Consider the following 10982-nt stretch of genomic DNA (forward strand, 5'->3'; position numbering starts at 1 on the left):
TAAAATTGATATAATTCAATCTGAATATAGATAGAAAAATACCTTCAGATTGAAACAAAGATGATGATGCAATAGTGCTCCCTTCCATATTAGACGTATCAAGTTCATCACTATCAACATCATTCATAAGCCAAAACCCAATTAATTCAAGCCCAAAATCCAATCCTATTATAAAAAAATTTAATAGTATAAAATTAAATTTTGTAGAATACATATTAATTAATAAAATAATTAAAGAAGGGAAAAAAAATGTGAATAGTTTAATCTCATGGTACATGTTATAACTAATTCAATAATTATGAATAAAACAAATGAAACAGATTTTTTGATAAATACAGAATTTATTAAATAAATAAAAACAACAATATATAATAAAAATAAAATTCTCATATTTACATATAAATATTAAAAACAATTATTATACAATCATTATAAATCTCTAATTACACAATTAAATGGCCCAACACATTAAAACACACACCAAAAAAAGAATGGAATAAGCCCAATTCGATCTTTTAAATTGTCCCATGCATCTAAATAATGCAGGCCCAGAAAATCAAAAGTCCAATAACAATATTATCATTAGTTGGAACTAATTAACTTAATTAGACTACATCAAATATAATTAACACACTTAGGAAACAAAACCATAATTTATACACCATATATAAGCCATTCACTCCTCTCTCTCCTCCCTCCTTGTCAGCGCAAACCCTAAACTTTCTCCATTACAATTAGCCGGAAAATCTGTCGTCTACCACCGAATCGCCGCCGGAGACGACACCGCACACCTTACAACTCCTTACCACTGTTAATCCAAAGATTTGAACCTAAATGACTACCAAAACAATCTCAAAACCTACAAATTCGCCGATTTAGATGCCCGACTAAATTCTATTCGCCCAAAGCTTATCGAGGCCTCCATCATCGGTTTAACGAAGACGACGGAGGGTGGTGTAAAATCCGTTTCAATACAGCAAAAATCCATTGATATTTCAGCAATTACATCGAAATCGGTTTCGGTTTAAGGCATATTCGTGAGAAAATCCATTGAATATTTAAAAATGTCGAACAATAGATCTATTCCGACTCTTTTCATTTTGGTGTCTTTTTCAGATTCGGAGAAGTAGTAGAAGACTTTCTATGATTCAATAAATTGATCGAAAATATTGGGAAAAAAGACCCAAAAAATTCGAAAAACCCTATAATTACATGGCTATTCAGATAAGTTTCTCACACTAAGTTCGTTTCATCAGTATTTTGAGCAATTACATGTTGGAATGTTGTTGATAGACTCTATTAGGCAGAGATCCACAGTTGTGACCAAATATAGAAAAATTTTATATCACTTTGAGATTTCATTTTGATGCAACACTATTGTATAGAAGAGCATTTTATAGAATTTCAGAATCTGTATAGGACTTGCTGTCTGTTAGAAATTAAAGGTTTTATGACAATTTACATGATTCAAATGCTTTTTCTAGTGTATACATTCTATAGATGTTGTGAAAGGAGATTATACTATACTGCAAGCTTTATATCTATATATGATCAACTACAGTTAATAAATAAAGACCCGTTTTTGACAGGACTGTACTGTTGGTTTGCTATGTGCTCTTCTCCCTATCCTTGGTGGTAGTTTCTTGTGCCCTTCAAGGAATTGTTTCCATGACAAAACTGTAAGACAGTAGACCTTGCATAATGATTTTTTCGTATTTTAGTGACTTGTTTACCTAATTTGTACTCGCAACATTTTCTGGAATTGATATTCAGTAAAGATATTAGTAGTTGGTAATGTGTAGGAAAATGATAAAGCTACCTGCAGATGTTCTTATTGCAACCTTCTCCTTTGTGTGAAACTAACTACTTCAACCACTTATTTTAGAAATTGGCAAACACCTCTAGTTGCTGATGAAGAAGAAGAAGAAGAAGGAGAATGAAAGAATATGTAGAAGCAAGATGATACCGTAAAAAAACTCACCTGTTTCTGCCACTGGCCATCAGGTAATGGTTGTCCATTTCCGTGTCCCTAACAATCCTAGCTTGAGTTTTTGCAGTGATGACATTTATATTTCCTGATGGAATGCAGATTGATGAACAAATATTGACATGTGATATGATATGCATTCAGGTAAAAAGTGAGTTCTAATAAATTCTTAATTTAATGGCAAGGATATGAAAGGTACTGTAATATTGCACAACATCTGGTTTCATTGCAAACCCTCAAACATAGAGAAAACAAAATAAGATAGATATGTTATCTATGCAGTTAACTTTTCTTATATCTTGCAGGTTTGAGAAGCAAAATTTCTGTTTGTATATAGGATGAACAACATCCATTAAAGAGGGATCAGAGTCTGTCTCAGGAATAATAAGGTTAAGACGCTTAAGGCAAGATCAATATTCAGTTCTAAATGTGTTTAGAAGAGCAATAAATGAGTATTCAAACTGAAATCTAAGCATCACAGATCAAGAAAAAAAAAGGAAAGAATCACTAAGCTGAAACATGTAGAAAACAAACACAAATGGCAAATATGTTACCTGCAGTTAACTTTTCTTGTATCTTGCAGGTTTGAGAAGAAAATTTAAAAACATAGAATGAAAAACATCCACTGCAGATGATCAAGAGAGTTTTTCAGAAAGCATAAAACAGTAAGGTAAAGAATCTGAAGCTAAGATCAATATACAGTTGCACGATTGAGTTTATATGAATGTTGGCAATGAAATAGATAAATATTCTATTATGCTACTGCTTGAATATTGCAGATTTGAAAGGAAGCAACTAAAGATATGGAATGCAGGTTAAAAGAGAACAAATTTGGGAAGAAAGAATGTGGAGTTAAAAAGACTGAACTACCTAATATTCAGTTGCTTGTTTCAGTTGATAGTAATTTTGGAAGAATGGAGTAGGTTTTATAGAGAAAAAAACGCGAGCTTACGTGATAAAAGATGGGCCTGTTGTGTAATCCAAAAGTATGCATGTTCCCCATAAAAAGTTAAAAACATAATCATAGAAAGGACCTTCCAAATAAAACAATAAAAAAGTATCAGAATTATCATCCCTGAAAAATATTAAATATGTATACTATATAATTAGGTTTAGTAAATCTTAAAATAAATAGAGTTTGGTATAGCCTGTTAATCTGGAAACCCATTGCATTTAATAAATAGAATTTATTATAACCACCTGCAAACATAATATTACGGTTAGTCAAGTATAAATGATCAATTTATTAGGTTAAGTAAATCTTAGTATACATGTTTAACTTTCATAACAAATAAACAAACGTATAAAAAGATTCACCAAACAATAGATTAAGGAGTAGCTGCCACATGTCAATTACAAAAACATTGCATTTTATAAATAGGGCTAGCATTGCCTAAAAAGATAGTAGCAACCACCTTCTTTGTAGTAGTCCATTATAGCCTAGACTGGTTCAGGAAGTAGGACAAAAGAAGATAAAAAGGTACAACTATTAAAACTTCATTCACTAATTCTTCGAATATAATATGCTCAACTTTTTCTATAATTGGATATACTTTGTTTAAAACAGAACCCTAATAGCATATAGTGTGAGTATATGTTATATATGCTATTAGGGTTTTATGCTTCCTAAGACTCGATACTTTCTGCAAAAAAAAATTTAAGAATAGCACCCCTCCAAAAATTGCATCCATACAGTATCATACTTTGTCAATAGCTTTTTTTTATGAAATAGAAAGATTGTAAAAGTGTGTATGTAATTTATTTTCGTTTTAAGTTATGATTTCAGAAAAGAAAAATGCAGAATATATGATTGCCAGTTCAAAACAGTGTTAGTAATCTTGGTTTTCAGAAATTGACAGTTCGATTAGTTTTAGAATTATGCCCATGTAATAATTAATATGTATGTTATCAATTAATCTCTTATGAAACATATTAAGTTTATACGCTACCGTTATGGGGGCTTGGAATACTTATTTTTATGGCAGATATTTATGAAATGTTTTAAATACTTATTTTCATGAAAGGTTTTAAATATGCATTTAACATATGAAATATTTCTTTTTCAGAGACAAAATGCATTGAAAACAGGAGTAAATCAGACAGCTTTGGAAGAGTGGAATAAATAGAATAGAATATTTTTTATAAAGCCTATGCAAAGTTAACATGAATAGGCCGCAGGAAGGCTGCTGCTATACACTTAAATTCTCGTTCCATATCAACTAATCAGACATAAGATCTATATTAAATAAACTGCATTTTACAATAAGATAATAAAATTTAATCCAAGATGCTGCCCAAATTTCATAACGTTTCCCGCCAAAATGGGGCCCAGTGGCAGTTCTATAAATTTTGCAAACAAGTCTCCCTTTATATGAGTATATAGATTCCAGGGAACTGATTTCTCCATTTCATATGTTTGGACCAAAAGACCCCTCCAAGTTTTTCAAATTTCCACACTTTTACCTTGTCGTCGTATTGTAGGCAACATGAATTTATGAAACCACACTTTAATTGTTGTGCTAGAATTCGAAATCAAGTTGCAAGCAACATCAACTTTTCTTCCAATATTCTCAAAATCACCAAGTAATACCAAAGCAAGAACATAGACATCTCCGCTGCACAGCGAACATCCTCGCTGCCTCGGCTCTGGCCCCGACGCCCTTGCCACTCAATGATTGAGCTCCCGAGCCGCTGACGGCGAGCTCAAGAATACAGATTGAGATGATCTCTAATTTTTGCAACCACAATTGAATATTTTTTATTAAATTATTTTATACTCATTTTAAGGTTGAAACACCTAACTAAAAATACAATTCACAATGTTATATTTTTATTAAGGCTATATTGATTAGTTACTAATTTAATGTAAAATAATAATAATTATTATTACATAATATTATGTGATTCATAATTTATATAATTATACTACAATTATTTATTAATCACTATCAGTTTTTAGTATTATAACAATAATAATCTATATTGATTAGTTACTAATTTAATGTAAAATAATAATAATTATTATTATGTGATTCATAATTTATATAATTATACTACAATTATTTATTAATTACTATCAGTTTTTAGTATTATAACAATAATAATCTATATTGATTAGTTACTATTTAATGTAAAATAATAATAATTATTATTATATAATATTATGTGATTCATAATTTATATAATTATACTACAATTATTTATTAATTACTATCAATTTTTAGTATTATAACAATAATAATTAAATATAATTATAACTATAGTTATATTTAAGTATATTTGAATGATATTAAAAAAAAATTAATATTAATATTGATTAATTATAATAGTATAAAGAATTAGGAGAATGAGAGAAGATATTATAATATCACTTTTGGTACTAATTTTATGTTTGCCCAAAATACCTTCTATGACATAAATGAGAAAATATATTTGTTTAAAGGGCATTTTCGGAAGAAAATTGCATCAGGTACCAAAAATGTGATTTATAAGTACCAAAAACGATATAAAATAAATATCATGTACCATTTACGTGCGAAAGTGAAAGATCATGTACCATTTATGTAATTCACTCAAAAAATTAATACTAACACTCTCTCCATCTCAGTTAAAATGACACATTTTTTTTTGTCTCAAATAAGATGACACATTTCTATTTTTGGTAATCTTCTTTTCTATTTTTGGTAACCTTCTTTTTCTATTTTTGGTAACCTTCTCTCTCCAATTAATACACTCAATCACTTTTTCTCACTCCAATTAAAATATTCAACTATTTTTCTATCTCCATTTAATACTCACACCCACTTTTTATCTCTCGAATTAAACACATTAACCAACAACTCTTAAAATCTCGTGCCGAATGAGAAACGTGTCATCGCCGGGACGCGGAGAGAATTAAATTATTACGCATCAAAATAGGACATCCAGTTTCGGACGTGGACAAGAGATCGTCCTACTTCGGGACGTCCTACCTCTTGTCCGCTATTGCAGACGGACACCTCCCACGGACTAACCGCTAGTCCTACCTCTTGTCCACTATTGCGAATGCTCTTATATTACTTATAGCATCAAAATCCAAAATTAAGACCAATTCGACATCCTTGGATATTAAAATGAATGGATGAGATTAAATCTCACGAATTTCAATAAATAGTACTCCTTCCGTCCCATAGTTGATGTCGCACTATCCCTTTTAGTTTGTCCCACAAAAGATGACACATTTCCTCTTTTGGAAAAAGTTTCCTCTCACAACAATTATAAAATTATATTTTCTCTCACCACTTAACACACAAAATAACATCTCCTAAAATCTCGTGTCATCTCCCAAGTGTGACATCTACCTTGGGACGGAGGGAGTAGTAGATAAAATATCAACAAAGGGGTAAGATCGTCATTTAGTTAACATATTATAATTTTCGTGATTTTTTTATATCAACATAATGTATTACAAATATCAACACAGTGATATGAAAATATCAACACAGTTTTATTGATATTATGAGATTGTTTGATACATTTATTGATAAAAATCTGCTTATCAACATATACGAACACTGAAATAAAAATGATCAATTTCATCATTCGAATGTCGTCAAAACATATGCAATTGAGATCAAATTTATTTAATTATTATTTAAATTTATATTATAATCCACTTGACATTGTTTCAAAAACTGATCTACCCATCTAAAGATTAATAATTGGTTTTAATTTTGAATTATTATTTAATTAGCAATCGATCCATCTAAAGATTAATAATTGGTTTTAGTTTTGAATTATTATTTAATTAGCAATCGATCGCAAACCTTGTCACTAGCTTTTATGTAGACGATAGAATTTTTCAGTATTGCATTTAACAGAGAATTCAGGTATAACATGATTAAACAGCCTAACTAAAATAAATGAAGGCTCAACATAAAAGTAATAAGTTAAGCCCATACGAAAATTCATAGTACTGTTTTTTTTATCAAATCACTTTGAAAAAAACATTTGTGATTTTACATTAAAAATTTTATACTCCCTCCGTATACAAATGAATATCTCATTTATTTTTGTATTACTCCACTACTTACTAATGGATCTCATATTACACTAACTTTATTTCGCTCATACTATTTTATTATAAAATCAATATATAAAAAGTTGGATTCACATTCTACTAGCTATTTCTATTCATTTTTAATTACATTTCTTAAAATTCGTGCCCAATCAAACTTGGTCTTATATCGGTAGACGGAGGGAATACTAGGATCCTTGTTATTCCTATTACGCAAGACACACATTGTTATTCCTTAAAAAATACTTGTACTACTATATAGAAGTATCAAATACTCCATATATCATCAAAAATAGAAAACAAAAAAATAATTTATTAAAATAGGTCCATAAATATTAGTTAAAATCATATGCATGTCTAATATAAATGCAAACACACGTACGAAATAGTACTCCTTCCAGCCCTTAAAATAGACTATTTTCGAAACTTTACGAGTTTAGTAAAATATTGGTTAAGTATAAGAGAGATATAAATAAAAATGATGAAGTTTTGTTGGTGGAGAATTCACCCTCATTAGAGAGATACAAATTGTACTCCCTCCGTCCTACTCAAGATGACCACATCTTGAGTGGCACGAGATTTTGAGAAATGTTGTTAGGTGGAATAAAATAGAAAGAAAAAAAGTAGTTGAATATTTTAATGAGGAGAGAGGAGAAAGGAGGTTATTTCTAAAATTGAAAAATGACTATCTTGATTGGGACAAAAAAAACAAAAAAGTGATCATATTGAATGGGACGAATAGAGTACTATAAAATAGAAGTGAACTTTTTTTATGCGACCAGAGTATATAATGAAACATATACAATTCAATAGCGAAACACCACCAAGAAATAAAAGAATATAAAAATAAAACTTAGCATGAAAATTGTTCTTTCCATTCCCAATTAATTTACACCATTACTTTTTACTACTATCTCTGCCCCTGAAAATTTGTCTCATTTCTCCATTTTCATCCGTCACCCAAAATTTGTTCTGTTTCATTTTTTACCATTTTCAAAATGAAAAAAATAAATTATTTGGTGGCTTGGGCATGTCCACTATAGTGTAAAACATGGGCATTGGTGGCCCGGCCACGATTTTGTGGCCTGGCCACGTTTTGTGTCCCGGCCAACTATAGTGGACACCCTTATTTCACTCACTTTTTATTACTATAAAATTAATATATAAACGTTGGACCCACCTACCATTAACTTTATTTCACCCACTTTTCACTATATTTTTTTAAACCTGTATCAAATCAACCACTGTCAATTAATGAGGGAGGGATGGAGTACAAAATAGTATTAGTACTTTATAGGTTTTGAAAATTTGTGCTCGGAACACACAGCAAGGCTGATGCGGACAGTTTCCGAGCACCCAAGGTGCTCATACATAATCCATAATATTGCGAGCACATGTAGCTGCTTAGAATTTCTGTGCACAGTGGTCAAGGTGATCGATATTGCGAGCGCACTAAGGTACTTGAAAAATCATGAGGGCGTTGGATAGTTGATAGATAAAGTTAGGGGTGGCGAAACGGGTTATCCGCGGGTACCCGCACCCGATAAGTCAGGTACCCGTACCCGTACCCGATTTTAGTCAAATTTATTGTCCCAATACCTGCCCCGCGACATACCGGGATTATCTGATACCCGTGTCGGGTATCCCGTACCCGACATTGCGGGTACCCGTACCCGACCCGAAATCCTAATAAAAAATTTAAAAATTATAATAACCGTCAATGTTCCCTAATTTACTTTATTAATATCGATGGTAAACGTTGAATAGATTGAGTATAAAAGTGAGGAGACACTCTATAGCTAATTCCGGTGAGTTTTCAATTGTATGTCCGTTAGAATATAAAAATGTTTTAAAAAAACTCTTAATTTTGGAAATATAATAATATAAACACTCTTATCTACATTATTATCTCTCTTAATTTATTTTTTCTCTATTCTAACTATTTATTTTTAATTTTTTAAAATGAGTGTGTATACGGCTATTATTATCTAACTATTTAATTTTTTTTCTTCACTTTAACTATTTGAAACACCTCTATTAATATGGAACGGAGGGAGTATTAAAAGATGAAATATGGCTAATACTAATAATAACGGGTATTATCGGGACTAACGGGTATACCCGCTACCCGCAAAATTCTAAAACACACTATCCGATCCCGTCCTGTTTCCCGTTATTGTCGGATAGCGGGTACCCAATACCCGGTGGGTAGCGGGTCGAGATGGGAATTACCCACTACCCGCTACCCATTTTGCCACCCTAGATAAAGTGCTCAATAAACAATGTTTTCCGTTATTGATAGATAGACTTGATATAAGAGTAGTGATATAAGACAACCACTACTTAAAGACATAAGTACTAGATAATACAAATTTAGTTTACTATAAGAGCTATTTTAGTTCACTGTTGGTAAGTTCACAAAATGAATATAAAAACACGGAGATAACCAAAATGTTATTAGTGACGTGAATCTTTCCGAAGTAATTCCACTATAAATTATAGTGAACTAAATTACTCTTGTAATAAACTAAATTCAAATTTTCTAGTTATGCATCTAAAATTAATTACTTGGATCATCTCTATGTGATATTAAATTCTTTTACGTCAAATATCTTTAACACAAATTTAGAAAGGTGGACACGAATATTAGATAATTGTCAGACGTCAACATATTTAAATATTGCCTGTTACTAGCTAGGGTGGGCAAACCTTGATTTGGTATGTACTGAGAAAAAAAAGAGTGTAGAAATTAATCGAAATTGGACTTTAGAATATGACATAACTGTTTCAATTAATTCATCATAATGCAGTTCTACTATGATTTACAAAATAATAATACTACGAAAATCCTTAGTTGGTACTCTAGACGGGAAAATTATTAGCCCAATTCAACACTCCTATCTAAATTTGGCTGTGGCAAGGCAAAAATTTCACAATGAAAGAAGGATATAATTCGTTGAATACCTATAAAAAAAATATTAATATTCTGTTGATGTAATGCAGTATCTTGTTCTTTAAAGATTTTTTCTACGATACACGTAAATTTTCATTTAAAAAATAAGAATGTCACTACATTTCATATCGTAAAATTTTTTATTCAGACAATTGATTTTTTAAGTATTGCATTTAACAGAGACATCGTAAAATGAATTTGAAAATATGGTTATTTGTTTGTAAATAAATGAATTTGGATATTTTTATGTTTTTAATTCATTTTTATAATTTAAATACATGAATTGTTTTAATTTTTCCATTGATTTTTTTTCCTAAACTGAAGTAAACGTGTTCATCTGTCTTCACAAATGTTAGCGTGTGACAAAAATCAACGATTATTAAAACGATGTCGATTTTAATAGAATAAGGTAATTTGTTTCTAAATTACATGAACTTTCTATAGATTTGATGGTTTTCCCACTAACATTTTACATATATTTAAGACTTCCTTTGAACTTTTGAGAGTTTATGGTTTTCCCAAACAATAAATTTTCTCTAGAAATTTTAAAGTCCAAATATGGAAATAACAAACACATAGTATACCATAGCATAACAGGGGAATATAGAGATTCTCATTATAAATTTTGCTCTTTGTCCCATAGAAATAGAAATTCTTTCCAGCTTTGTTTGTTTCATAAAAACGGTTAACTTCTATTTGTAGTTTGGACTTCTTTCTCTCTTGAGTCATGTTCTGCGCTAACAAACAATACTCCAACTATTTTTTTTTATCTCTCTCTTAGTTTACCAACTATGCATTAAAATCCGCATCATCTCAAAAGATTTACGTGAATCCATGGATAGGTGCCAATAAATCACAATTCTGGTACAATAAATTGTAAACACACCGTGACACCGAAGCAATTGAAATTTGAATGACTAAAACCACAAGGAAAAATGTTTTAGAGACATAATGTCTCCAAGCCATAATGCCATAAAGAGGTTAAA

At 30.4% G+C, this 10982-nt stretch overlaps 1 long non-coding RNA gene across 4 annotated transcripts; it reads left to right on the top strand.

The window, feature by feature from the left end:
- The first annotated feature begins 687 nt into the window (after nt 1-687).
- Nucleotides 688-2973, top strand: LOC125209110. 4 transcript variants are annotated; one of them, XR_007174307.1, is made up of 7 exons: nt 688-1037; nt 1117-1679; nt 1886-2004; nt 2090-2182; nt 2293-2376; nt 2571-2657; nt 2767-2973. It is a non-coding gene; the product is annotated as an uncharacterized LOC125209110 (long non-coding RNA). The 4 variants fall into 4 exon arrangements; XR_007174304.1 differs by having other exon boundaries at nt 2090-2131; XR_007174305.1 differs by having other exon boundaries at nt 688-956; nt 2090-2131.
- The last annotated feature ends 8009 nt before the right edge of the window (nt 2974-10982 follow it).

This window comes from Salvia hispanica, chromosome 3, assembly GCF_023119035.1.
Source record: "Salvia hispanica cultivar TCC Black 2014 chromosome 3, UniMelb_Shisp_WGS_1.0, whole genome shotgun sequence".
NCBI lineage: Eukaryota > Viridiplantae > Streptophyta > Magnoliopsida > Lamiales > Lamiaceae > Salvia > Salvia hispanica.